Source organism: Trachypithecus francoisi, unplaced genomic scaffold (genome assembly GCF_009764315.1).
Source record: "Trachypithecus francoisi isolate TF-2019V2 unplaced genomic scaffold, Tfra_2.0 Lachesis_group6, whole genome shotgun sequence".
In the NCBI taxonomy this organism is placed as follows: Eukaryota; Metazoa; Chordata; class Mammalia; order Primates; family Cercopithecidae; genus Trachypithecus; species Trachypithecus francoisi.
This window is the reverse complement of record NW_022681471.1, coordinates 28,194,851-28,207,774: the sequence shown is the minus strand read 5'-3', so window position 1 is coordinate 28,207,774 and position 12,924 is coordinate 28,194,851.

Sequence of the window (12,924 nt, the reverse complement as noted above, 5' to 3'; positions counted from 1 at the left end):
ATGGCAATGATGAATTGTCTTCCAGAACTTACATCCCAGAAGGCCCTCCCCTACTTCGGGTCTACGTAGAGGTAATGCGTCATTGAAATTTCTGACTCACAAGAAAAGGATAGGCAGAATGCAACAAGAAATACAAAAATGCCATTATAATTTGTACTTATTGAACGTTGGTCTAGTTAATTTATTATAATATCCATAAAGATCTAGATTGAATAAGCTTAAGCCTGAATATGGGATAATGGTGTAGGGCAAAGAACACTCATCTGGAAGTTAGCCCATCTGTGTTCTGACCCAGCTCTGCCCACGACACTGAATATTCCAGTTTGGCTGGAGGGTAGAGTAAGTTTGGAGGTAAGAAAACAGGTGAAATAGGTAAGAGGTGAGAGATTAGGTAGAACTTGACTTTGTAAGCAACACACACTCAGTGCACAATAAATTATTGTGTAATGAATGAGGCAAGAGAAAGTATCTGGGTCCTAATTTTCCAAAACAAAAAATTGTATTTTATTTTAGAGTCAACAGTAATCTTTTGAAGGATTTGTGCAAGGGAATGACACAATCAGAGTGGCACCTTGGCACTGAAGGAAACACTGGGAGGAAGAGGGACTGAGGGCAAGAAGAGCACACATCTTCTGGTAATGGCCAGCTAGGTAGCTTGGACTAACTGTTCCAGTGAGGACAATGAAACAAACTGGCTGAATGTAGAAAGAAATAATTGTCATAAAGAACTGAGAGATACTGAGGCTAAAATCCAGAAGAAGACAAGAACCCAGGGAGGAAAGCCCAGCACTAGAATCCTCTTTTGTCCTGATGGCTTCTCCTGAATCTGGAAGAGAGTTACGAAATTGAGCTGCAGTTTTGGTGGCATCATAAAGAAAAAAGTGAAAGCGCAAGGCCCAAGGAAGTAGGGTATTTGATTAGCATTCTTGTCATTCTCAGCTGAGACCTTGAGTGGCTACCCCTTTGGGTTAATGGCGACCCATAAGTAACCAGCCTTGTGTGGTCTTCTAAACCTCGGTACTCATCATGTGGGCAGTCCAAGGAACCTAAAGCCATGATCTGGGTTAAAATGGCCTTGGACAAGTAGTATCCTCAGGCATTTGAAAATACCCCCAGCAAATGAAAAGACTCTCTACTGGAAGGTATTATCATTTTGGGCTTAGAATCATTTGTACAATAATTTTTCAAAAATATGCCAGCATATAGTCAAAGATAACTGGCCTAAAAGGAAAAACATAGACCATGACAGCCAGTAGAAAAGAATAGACAACAAAAACAAACTCTCAAAGACTTCAGGTATCAGAATTACGTGACAAAGACTACAATAACTATGGTTCACTTTATTCCAAAAAATTAAAATTAAGTTTGAAAATATCTGTAAGGAACAGAAAATCATAAAGACTAATAGAGCTATTTTGAAAAAAATCAAGGCAAAAAACGAAACTATAACTAGTTTAGTTATACTAAAAACTATAACAATGTAACTTGAGAATTTAATGAATAGGTTTAAGAGAAGGCTAAACACAACTAACAAGAGAATTATTGAATTGGAAGATAGGTCATAAGAAATTGCCCAGAGTTCTGTCTGGAGAAACCAATTATTTGGAAAAATAAAAAAGGGAGGATGAGAGACTCAATTAATAGAGTGAGAAGGTCTGCCATATATTTAATTGAAGTCCCAATTGAAGATGATGGCTGTAAATTTGAATTCACAGATTCAAAAAGCCCAATAAATCAAAGGCAAGATAAATAAAAAGAAATCTACTCCTAGACACGTCATAGTGAAAAGAAAGCCAGAAAGCCATAAAGAAAGCTGGAAACAAATAAGGCTATACTACTGGTCCAATTAAAAATAATGAGTTCATGACCTAGAGCAAGAACAGGAGAGACTGAGACTAGGGGATGGAAGTTAGACCCTGGACTTTAGAATGCTTTTACTCATTTTTTTCCAAGTTGAAAAAGGCACTTGTTAGAATAACCTGACACCCATGAGCCCTCCCTAGTTGTCATGTTTGGAAGGCCATTGTTCTATCAGAGTGTGTCCACCATCTCATGGGCCATCAAAGTGGCAAATATTTTCCATGGGTGTAAAATGCTAGTTGCTGCTGAGGTCTAAGGCTGGAGAAATGTGCTTATATATGGCTTCTTAAGAGAAATCAGAATAAAAGTGAATCTTTGTAGAAAAGTTCCCTTCTGCTTACCCTGCCCCCATCATTCACTATTTCTAAGGAAAAATATACAAAATGAACAGTTCTGTGGTTCTCAGGGTGTCTTGCTACACTTGGGCTTCACTATATGCACTTGCTCCTTGGGCTATCTCATGCTGGAGCAGAGTAACATTCCTGCAGGGGTTTATATTATAATACACCGAGCTAAAAATGAAATAGGCTGTCTTTTGAGAGTGTGGGCTCCTTATCTGTTACTAGAGCTGTTTATACAAAGACTGAATGAATGGCCTCTTGTCATGGGTAGAATAGAGGAAATTCTGCTCCATATGGGAAGTTGCATTAGAGCTCCTGTGTTTGGCTCAAAATCCTTCATGCATTTATTCTACTTGAGGGACAAGCATTTTTACGTACCCTTAAGGACTCTTCCACCACCACCACCACCACCACCGAAATCCCTTTTTCCAAGAGTGGAGAGTGGGAGGGCAGGAAAGCCTTCTCTATTGCCTAACCTCAAATCAATCAGAATGCTGTCTGACAGTGAAGACACAGACCTACCTTCACTTGTAGCATTCAGTATGTGACCCACACTTTATTTATTTATTTATTATTTATTTATTTTTTATTATACTTTAAGTTCTAGGGTACATGTGCATGACGTTTATATCATGTATAACTCCCCAATGCAATCCCTCCCTCCTCCCCCTCCCCATGATAGGCCCCAGTGTGTGAAGTTCCCCTTCCCGAGTCCAAGTGATCTCATTGTTCAGTTCCCACCTATGAGTGAGAACATGCGGTGTTTGGTTTTCTCTTCTTGTGATAGTTTGCTAAGAATGATGGATTCCAGCTGCATCCATGTCCCTACAAAGGACGCAAACTCATCCTTTTTTATGGCTGCATAGTATTCCATGGTGTATATGTGCCACATTTTCTTAATCCAGTCTGTCACAGATGGACATTTGGGTTGATTCCAAGTCTTTGCTATTGTGAATAGTGCCGCAATAAACATACGTGTGCATGTGTCTTTGTAGTAGAGTAATTTATAATCCTTTGGGTATATACCCAGTAGTGGGATGGCTGCGTCATATGGTACATCTAGTTCTAGATCCTTGAGGAATCGCCATACTGTTTTCCATAATGGTTGAACTAGTTTACAGTCCCACCAACAGTGTAAAAGTGTTCCTATTTCTCCACATCCTCTCCAACACCTGTTGTTTCCTGACTTCTTAATGATTGCCATTCTAACTGGTGTGAGATGGTATCTCATTGTGGTTTTGATTTGCATTTCTCTGATGGCGAGTGATGATGAGCATTTTTTCATGTGTCTGTTGGCTGTATGGATGTCTTCTTTTGAGAAATGTCTGTTCATATCCTTTCCCCACTTTTTGATGGGGTTGTTTGTTTTTTTCTTGTATATTTGTTTGAGTTCTTTGTAGATTCTGGATATTAGCCCTTTGTCAGATGAGTAGGTTGCAAAAATTTTCTCCCATTCTGTAGGTTGCCTGTTCACTCTGATGGTAGTTTCTTTAGCTGTGCAAAAGCTCTTTAGTTTAATTAGATCCCATTTGTCAATTTTGCTTTTGCTGCCGTTGCTTTTGGTGTTTTAGACATGAAGCCCTTGCCATGCCTATGTCCTGAATGGTACTACCTAGATTTTCTTCTAGGGTTTTTATGGTATTAGGTCTAACATTTAAGTCTCTGATCCATCTTGAATTAATTTTCGTATAAGGGGTAAGGAAAGGATCCAGTTTCAGCTTTCTAGTTATGGCTAGCCAATTTTCCCAGCACCATTTATTAAATAGGGAATCCTTTCCCCATTTCTTGTTTCTCTCAGGTTTGTCAAAGATCAGATGGCTGTAGATGTGTGGTATTATTTCTGAGGACTCTGTTCTGTTCCATTGGTCTATATCTCTGTTTTGGTACCAGTACCATGCTGTTTTGGTTACTGTAGCCTTGTAGTATAGTTTGAAGTCAGGTAGCGTGACGCCTCCAGCTTTGTCCTTTTGACTTAGGATTGTCTTGGCAATGCGGGCTCTTTTTTGGTTCCATATGAACTTTAAAGCCGTTTTTTCCAATTCTTTTTTTTTTTTGAGACGGAGTCTCGCTCTGTCGCCCAGGCTGGAGCGCAGTGGCCGGATCTCAGCTCACTGCAAGCTCCGCCTCCTGGGTTCCCGCCATTCTCCTGCCTCAGCCTCCGGAGTAGCTGGGACTACAGGCGCCCGCCACCGCGCCCGGCTATTTTTTTGTATTTTTTTAGTAGAGACGGGGTTTCTCCGTATTAGCCAGGATGGTCTCGATCTCCTGACCTCGTGATCCGCCCGTCTCAGCCTCCCAAAGTGCTGGGATTACAGGCTTGAGCCACCGCACCCGGTGTGACCCACACTTTTGACTAACTGTCACAAAGGGAGGGGGTGCTGAATTTTTGATTCTGAGTTTCCATATTTTCTCTTCACTTTTTCTGGGAATTCACAGTTTATGTAGGTCACAGCTCCCTCTCTACCCCGAAGCCTGCAGAATGGGTACTGCATTAGGTATAGCATCTTCTAAAAGCATCTCCCTCCCTAACTAACTCTAGAGTTTTTCTCCCACAGACAGGTTGTATCATAGTGTATTAAAAGGGCATTTGATTATGAACTTGAAGATCTAGATTGGAGCTCTGTCACCAGCTATTATACATAGGCATATGTCTCAGCCTCTGAAGCTCAACTCTATCATCTGGAATATGGGAGTGATAATAATGCCTACTTGTTAATGGGACAATCCAGACAAAAGGGACTCCCTTTCCATCACAACTTCCTAGCTTTGGTACCTCACCTCCCTTATCCAGTCAGATTTCTCCTTTCTCCATCTGGAAAGGCTGCAGTCACTACCAGATAGAGCCACTAGAAGGCCTAAGCTCCCCTGGTCTAATTGTGGAACAAACCTTTCCATTTATCTATTAAGCAATTGTTTCCCTGAATCCAACAACAACAGCAAAACACCTCATTCAGAAGCTCACTGAAACAGAAGGGGACAAGCACAGGGAGCAGAGACCTTTTTGAAGGAGGAAGTTTTAGTGCACAGATGGATAGACCTTTATTTCTACACTGAGGTCGTTGCTGCCATCAGCTACTCTGCCCCTCCGTGAGGATGGTGATGGTTAACTTGTGTGCATCCCTGCCCCTGTTCCCAAGGGGTGAGAAACATTGATCCTGTACAAATTGTGAACGGATACCTCCTGGAGTTGTGGAGGGCACACAGCCAGAGCACATGTGGTACACCTGGTGAGAAAGACTGCTTTCTTACCTGACTCCCTTGCCTCTGTGATATAGTTTGGCTGTGTCCCCACCCAAATCTCATCTTGAATTGTAGTTCCCATAAATCCCCACGTGTCATGGGAGGAACCTGGTAGGAGGTAATTGAATCATGGGGGTGGTTACCCTCATGCTGTTCTCGTGATAGTGAATGAGTTCTCATGAGATTGGATGACTTTATAAGGGGCTTTTCCCTCTTTTGTTTGGCACTTCTCCTTGCTGTTGCCATGTGAAGAAGGATGTGTTTGCTTCCCCTTCAGCTATCATTGTAAGTTTCTTGAGGCCTCCCCAGCCATGCTGAACTGTGAGTCAATTAAACAAACCTCTTTCCTTATAAATTACCCAGTTTCGGGTATGTATTAACAGTGTGAGAACCGACTAATACACCCTGCTAGTCTTGCACCTGTCCTCAAATCATTTTGGGTTACATAACCCCCCTTAGCCCCTAATTAATGTACTCTTGTATCTTTAGCCATGTGCTCTCTGTTCCTCCCTCAGGTTAAGTTCTACCTGACCAGAGGATTTTCTTTTAGATAGTCTTTTGACATCAGTATACTCTACGTTTGTGGCAACAGCAATAATTCATAATAAGGCATTGAATCTTTCAGCAACTCTAGTCCCTTGTACTTCTCCAAATTGCTCAAAACTGTGCTTTTCTGCATGATCTCTGAGACAGAGTCAGTAGTACTCACTTCAATCTGCAGGCTCCTTTCAGTTAGTTGGGGCCATGTAACTGGTTTTAGACAATGAAATGCAAACATAAGTGGCACAGACTATTCCCAGGATGAGGCATTTGAGAGTCAGTTTACTATCCTTAAGCTCTCTCTTTCCTTGCCCTGGTGACCCTGAAAGCCATATGTTGAAGTGGGAATATCAAATATGGAGAGAACCTAGACCCTGAGTCTTCCGATAGAGGATGTGACCTGCATCTGACCATGTGTGACCTGGAAATCAAGCTTTGGTATGCTAAGTTGCTAAGATTTAGGGACTTAGTTATCATTTCAGCAAAGCTTAGCCTAACTTGATAAATAGACTCTGGCACTCCTCTCAGTTCCTGTACCATTATTCTAAAGTCCCATGTACAACTCTTTCTGCATATTTCACAGGTAGCTTGAATCCAAAATATCCCAGTCTCCTCTTACTACTCTGCAAACATGCTCCTTTTGGTGTGTTCTTAGTCTCTGTGGTCTGATATTCAGTTGGGACCTGGTTGGGACCTATAAGACATCTATAGCATTTCCTTCTATCTCCCCACCTCCATATTCAGAAAGCCATCACTCATTCACTCATTAGCTGTTTACTGAGTACCTTTCATGTACCAGGTACTACTCTGAGAATGGGGATATAAAAGTAGAAAATAAAACAGTAAAAGAAATCCTTGATATAGTGGAGCTTATATTATATAGGAACAGGAGGCAGATTACACAGAATTGAAATAAATAAAGTATCTGGTTTATTAGATGATGATAAGTGCAACAAAGAAAAGCAAATCAGGGAAGGAGGGTAGAGAATGCTGGGCAAATGAGGTGGTAATGATTGGAGGGCAAAGATACTATTTTAAATAAGGTGGTCAGGGAAGAACTCATTGTGAAGGTGACATTTGAGCAGAGACCAGGGTGTAAAGCCATATAGACATTTGGGGGAAAATGATTCCAGGAGAATGGACAACAAGGGGAAATGCCTGAAGTTTTTTGGTGTATGCAAATAATAATAAGGAGGCCAGTGAGGCTGGAACACAAGTGAGTGAAGCAGAAAAGAAATAGGAGATGAGGCCAAAGTATAAACGGGGGCTAGATCATGTAGTGACTTGTAAACCATGATAAGAACTTTGACTTTTACACAGAGTGAGAAAGGAAGCTGATGGCAGATTTGGACATAGGAATGACATGAGCATATTTATATCATGACAGTGGGATCATGCTCTTTGCTGATTGGAGAATAGGCTCCTGGGGTGGGGGTAGGGCAGAAGCACAGAGAGCAGTTGGGAAGCTGCTGCAATAACCCAGGTGACAGATGATGGGCTCAACAGACCAGGGTGGTAGCAGTGGAAGATATGAGATGTGGTCAGATTCTGGATATCTTTTCAAGGCAGAGTTCAAAGGATTTTCTGACAGATCAGACAGAGGATATGAAAGAAAGAGAGGAGTTACAGAGGATTCCAAGAGTTTTGGCCTGACTAGGTGAGGTAACTGATTTGCCATTCATTGAGTTGGGAAAGATTCTGGGAGGAAGAAGTTAAAGTGCATGAATAGCCAATAATTTTATTTTGAACATTTTAAGTTTGCTTTGATGTTAGGCAGCTAAGTGATGATGTTACATAGGAATTTGTATATATGATCATCACTTTCCCTGCCTAGAACATTTCTACTCATCCTTTAAGGCCCAGTTCAGCTGTGATGAAGCTTTTCTACCAACTGGCCAAGCAAAGATAGTGACTCCTTCCTTCATGCTACAAGGGAGCCTTCAACAGTCCTGTAGAACAGCATTTTACTCCTGTATTATCATTACTGCCTTTCACCTCTCTTCCACGACAGACTGACTGGGCACTTCTTTAGTCCAGGGACTATTTCTGGTTCATCTTGTGCCTGCCTAGAACACAGTCCAGAGTCTGGGTTATGGTAGGCACTCAGAATATATTTGTTGAATGAAGCATCCCACAAATGAAAATAAATTTTCCATAAGCTGGAGCTCATGAAAAATGAAGACTTGGAAGTGGCCACCATATTTATTGGTTAGAAGGCTCGTCGGTGACCCCTGGGACAGCAGAAGCCTGAGAGCCACATTGAGGAGTCAGGAATAGGATACCCTTCTGAAAGTGTTGATACGTGGCCTTTTTGCCTTTCATTTTCATAGTCTTGTCAGTGTTTCTCAAGTGTTTAGGTGATGAAAGGGATCGAGATTTGTGTCTCTAATTGCACCTCAAAGAGGGCATCCTCTTCCCTGGAAGAAATGCTGTAACTATAGTAGTGGGTGGGATTTATAAGGAGACAGATTGGCTTAGATTTAGTTCTAATGAAGGGAGCACCAGAGTCAGACAAATTAGCAGCTCAAGTCCCAGCTCTGCCACTCATCAGCCGTGTGACAAGTAACTTTCTCTCTTTGATCCTCAGTTTCCTCATCTGTAAAATTTGATGTTGTGGGGATTAAGTGCAATCAAGTTGGCAAAGAGCCTTCAATAATTACTGACACAGTAATTGCTAGGGAAGAGTAGACAAAAGAGAACCAATAGCAGGGCTAACCAAAGATAGAATGCGTTCCCCATTCCTGGAGATATTCAAGGACAGACTGCATTACCATTTTGTGGGAATATCATGGAAAGGATTCTAATGGTTGGACCAGTTGAAAATTGAGGTCCAGTCTAGCCTTGAGTTTTATAATCCTAAGAATCCCAAGGAATAGAAATGCAGATACAAATGTTGCTACTGAAACCACTCTACTCATAGTGGAGCACTCATGTGCCAATGGGATCTTTTCCAAAGGCTTGTGTGTGCATGGCAGCATTGTCTGTGCAGTGATGCTGTGTGGGCAGCAGTGCTGTTGCTGATTTGAGAGCACACTGCCAGCTGTGCTGCCTGCTGCTGCCACACCTGGCATGCTGCCTCAGCACTACATGTCCCTTCCATAGTCAAATAGGCCCCTGAAGTGACTGCATGTTCATTTTACTCTTTGACTCAGTCAACTGGGGCGTCCCATGCTAATCTCTCATTTACTCCTTTGCACTATAATCATAATTGACTCCCGTTTGGGGAGAAGGCTTCAGGAGGTGGTACAGTGAGAATGCTTGCTGCTTATCTTGGTTTTACTGTGTGGCGTTACCACTGATTTTTCAATTTGACCTTTGAGACTATCTCTGTGATGCTTCTCCCCACTGTGTCCTCCTCACACCCTGCTCATACCCCGAGCTGAGGCCTTCATCCCTGTCTTGCACTCTTGTAATAGTCTTTTAATTGGTTTGCCCCTTTGGTGTTCACCCTATCTTTAATCCACTCTGATTCCAACTTACACTTTTAGCTCCTTCCTCCTCCTCCTTCCTGTCATGCCCACCCAACTCCAGTGCATAGGGGCTACCGGCCTTTCTCTGAGTGACCCCTACCTGGCAGTTATTCATTTTGTCTCCTTCATCTGCCAAAATTAAATTTATCTTTTAAACCCAAGACCAGATATCCTTTTCCCCAAAGCTAGCTGTGATGGTTTTGACTGGGTGGCTCTATTTGTGCCCTGATCACATGGTGCCTTTTTTTAGAGTCCCATGTGTGCATCTTATTTCCCTTAAAAGTCTGGGAGCTTCATTTCTCTCATCAGTAGCTACATTCTCTCCATATCTCTCCTCACTTTGAAAACAAACTCTTTTTGTCCACCATGATTTCTCCCCTAAATCCCTACCTCCTTAAAGAAAGAAATAAATAAACCCAGTCAGGATATCTGTGGGTTGTACTGAAAAGTAATTTTAACACCTGACATCCTAAAAGCACAAATCACGTAAGTAATTTTAGGGACTAATTGACAATGTAGAAGTCTGAGTGAAAACAAACTCAGGCTGCAAATGATTGATTCTGCTGAATGTTGCCTAAGTGCTCTTAATTAATCAACAAGGAGCCACATTTGCTCCCCTGGTGCCCTTTTCTCTCCTTTAGAAAAGCCAAGCCCAAGGGAGAGGTGTTTAAACTATTTATTTGATTCATTTCTTAGCTTCTGAGCTTGACTAGCTTAAGCCTTGGTTTGTTCTTGAGGATTATGGGGCTTTTAAGAATTGAGCCATTCTCTAGTTTGCTCTTCAGGATATGGGCATATTGCATTCATCTAATCCCTTGAATTTACAGAGTGGGCTAGCATAGAAACCAGAAGTGAGTATAGCATTTATTTGAGCAGCATGAATTTCCATAAAAGAAGGTGACAGGAACTCGCTGCAGTCCTCCTGTCAGCTCCCATGTTCCTGATGTTTATAAGAGCATTGCTTATATAGTGAATCGTTCCCCTAGACAAATTTCTTCCATATGATGCCTAATGAGTTGAGGTGGAGCGTGAAGGGCCAACATGCCCTAGTGGACAAACAGCCACCAAAGCGATGTTTACTAACACTTTCACCACTAAAGTATAGCAAAGGGCTTCAGAACAGGGTGCACTGATATTCAAGTGCATGACACTGTTCCACAAGTTATTATGACCAGAAAAGCTTTATTTTGAATTGAAGATGCTATTTGGGAGTCAGTTTTAGAAATAAAGTCAAAATGACTCTTCTTGTGTTCCATTAGATGTAAATATACTGAGACAGCTTCTTCCCAATGAAATGCACTATTATAGAACTCCCCTTATACAGTACTTCACTTTAGGTTCACTTAGATTTATTAAACTAAATGCTTGTTCCAGACACCTAATTTGCAAAATGTACTCACTATTCCAGACCACTGCTCAGAAAATGGCCAGCCTACTCCAGAAACCAATAATAATAATTTAATCATCACAATGGTGCTGTAATCTGGGTACTATTATCCTTCCATTTTCCAGCCAGGAGTGGAGAAGACATGATGGGGGTCAGAGCTTGAGCTCTGAAGCCTGACTGTCTGGGTTTGAATCGTAGCTCTGACACTCACTTTCTGTGTGATCTTAAGCAAATTACCTAACTTCTCTGTGCCTCAGTTTCTTCACCTGTAATGGGTATAGTAATAGGAATTCCTTATGGTGTAAAATGAATTAATACATGGAAAGTACCTAAAATTGCTGAGCACATGGTCAATGCTCAAGTAATGGGAAATCTTCTGGAGTTAGGTGGCTGTTTTCTGGTCAATCAGTAAGACAAATGGGATGAAGAGAACAAAAAATGTGGGTCATTGGAGCAGGCTGGACTTACCATAGTTACTGGGATAAGCTATGTGATTCTGGTTGGGGCAGAGGCACATGTATAGAAAGGTTGCAGAATGCAGGCCAGAGGGAGTCAGTGCTTGGGATGTGTCCCAAATGTGTCTGCCCCAGCCTGAAGCTCCTAAAGCCCGGGAAATGAATAGAGGCCTTTTCCTACACAGACAAGACTATAAGAAGAGTTGAGAACCCCAAGTAATATGCAAACTACTAAGTTCAATGAGCCACACTTCATTTTTAAACAATTAATTCACCTTCTTAATTTAGATGTGGCAATTTACAAAGCAACGGACCACTTGGCATAGATTTTCTTTGGGGGACATGGAGCACAGTTGTTGGCTTATACAGTAGGGGCATCAAAAACCCTAACAAGGTGGGACCACCTTGTCATCTTATCTTGGAATTTCTAATGATTTGACTTGGCTTCGTGTTTTGTTGGTACTGTACAATTTAAATATCTCAAACAGAGTTTCATTCAAAGCTCTCAGTCTATGTTGAACTAAATGATGACTCCCTTTACTTTCTAGTCACACTGTCAGGGAAATTTCTACAGCAGCAGCTTCAGCGTTTATACCCTGCTGTCAGTAACTTCATCTCGGATATCGATATGGACATGTGTGCTGGTTCACAATGGAGCACAGGGCAAGATACAGGATTTCTTTATGTTTCCAGTTTGATATAGTGAGGTATAGTGTGCTTAAAGAGACCAAACACCACCCCACTCTGCCAGAGAGAAAAGGAGAAATACAGTCCTGCAAAGTGTTTCTTGGCTTGAGTAAGGTTAGATATCATGCCCCTCACTTGGAGTTGGGTTTCAGTTTCTGACTACCCAAAGGGTTTCACATCCAGCGACACTGGCAATGAGTGAGAAGAAGAGCCCCTTAGTATAGATTCACCAGGCTACTAAATAGGTGAACTCAAGGTGATACAGTACCCCTCCATTCATTTTTTCTTTCTTCTCTTAAAAATACCATCTTATTAAGATATAATTGACATACCACACAACTCACTGCATTAAAGCATACAATTCAATGTATTTTAGCGTTTTCACAGAGTTGTGCAACTGTCACCTCCATTTAGCTTCAAAACATTTTCACCACTCCCAAAGGAGACTCTTTACGCATTAAGCAGTCACTTCCCACACCCCCTTCCCCCTAGCCCTATCAACCACTGAACTACTTTCAGTCTCTATGAATTTGTCTATTCTGGATATTTCATATAAATGGAGTCATGCAATATGTAACCTTTCGTGACTAGCTTCATATACTTAGTTTAATGTTTTCCGTATTCATCCATATTGTAGCATGTATCAGTACTGCATTTCTTTTTAAGGCTAAATGATATTCCATTGTATAGATATGCCCCATCTTGTTTATGTATTCATCAGTAGATGGACATTTGTGTGGTTTCCACCTTGTGGATATTGTGAAAAGCGTTACTACGAAAACTCAAGTATACGCTTCATTGTGTACATACCATGTGATAACATCTGTTTTCAATTATCTTGGGTATATACCTAAGAGTAGAATTGCTAGGTCAAATGGTAATTCTACGCCTAACTTGTAGAAGAACCACCAAAGTGTTTCCCATAGAGACTACACCATTTAAAA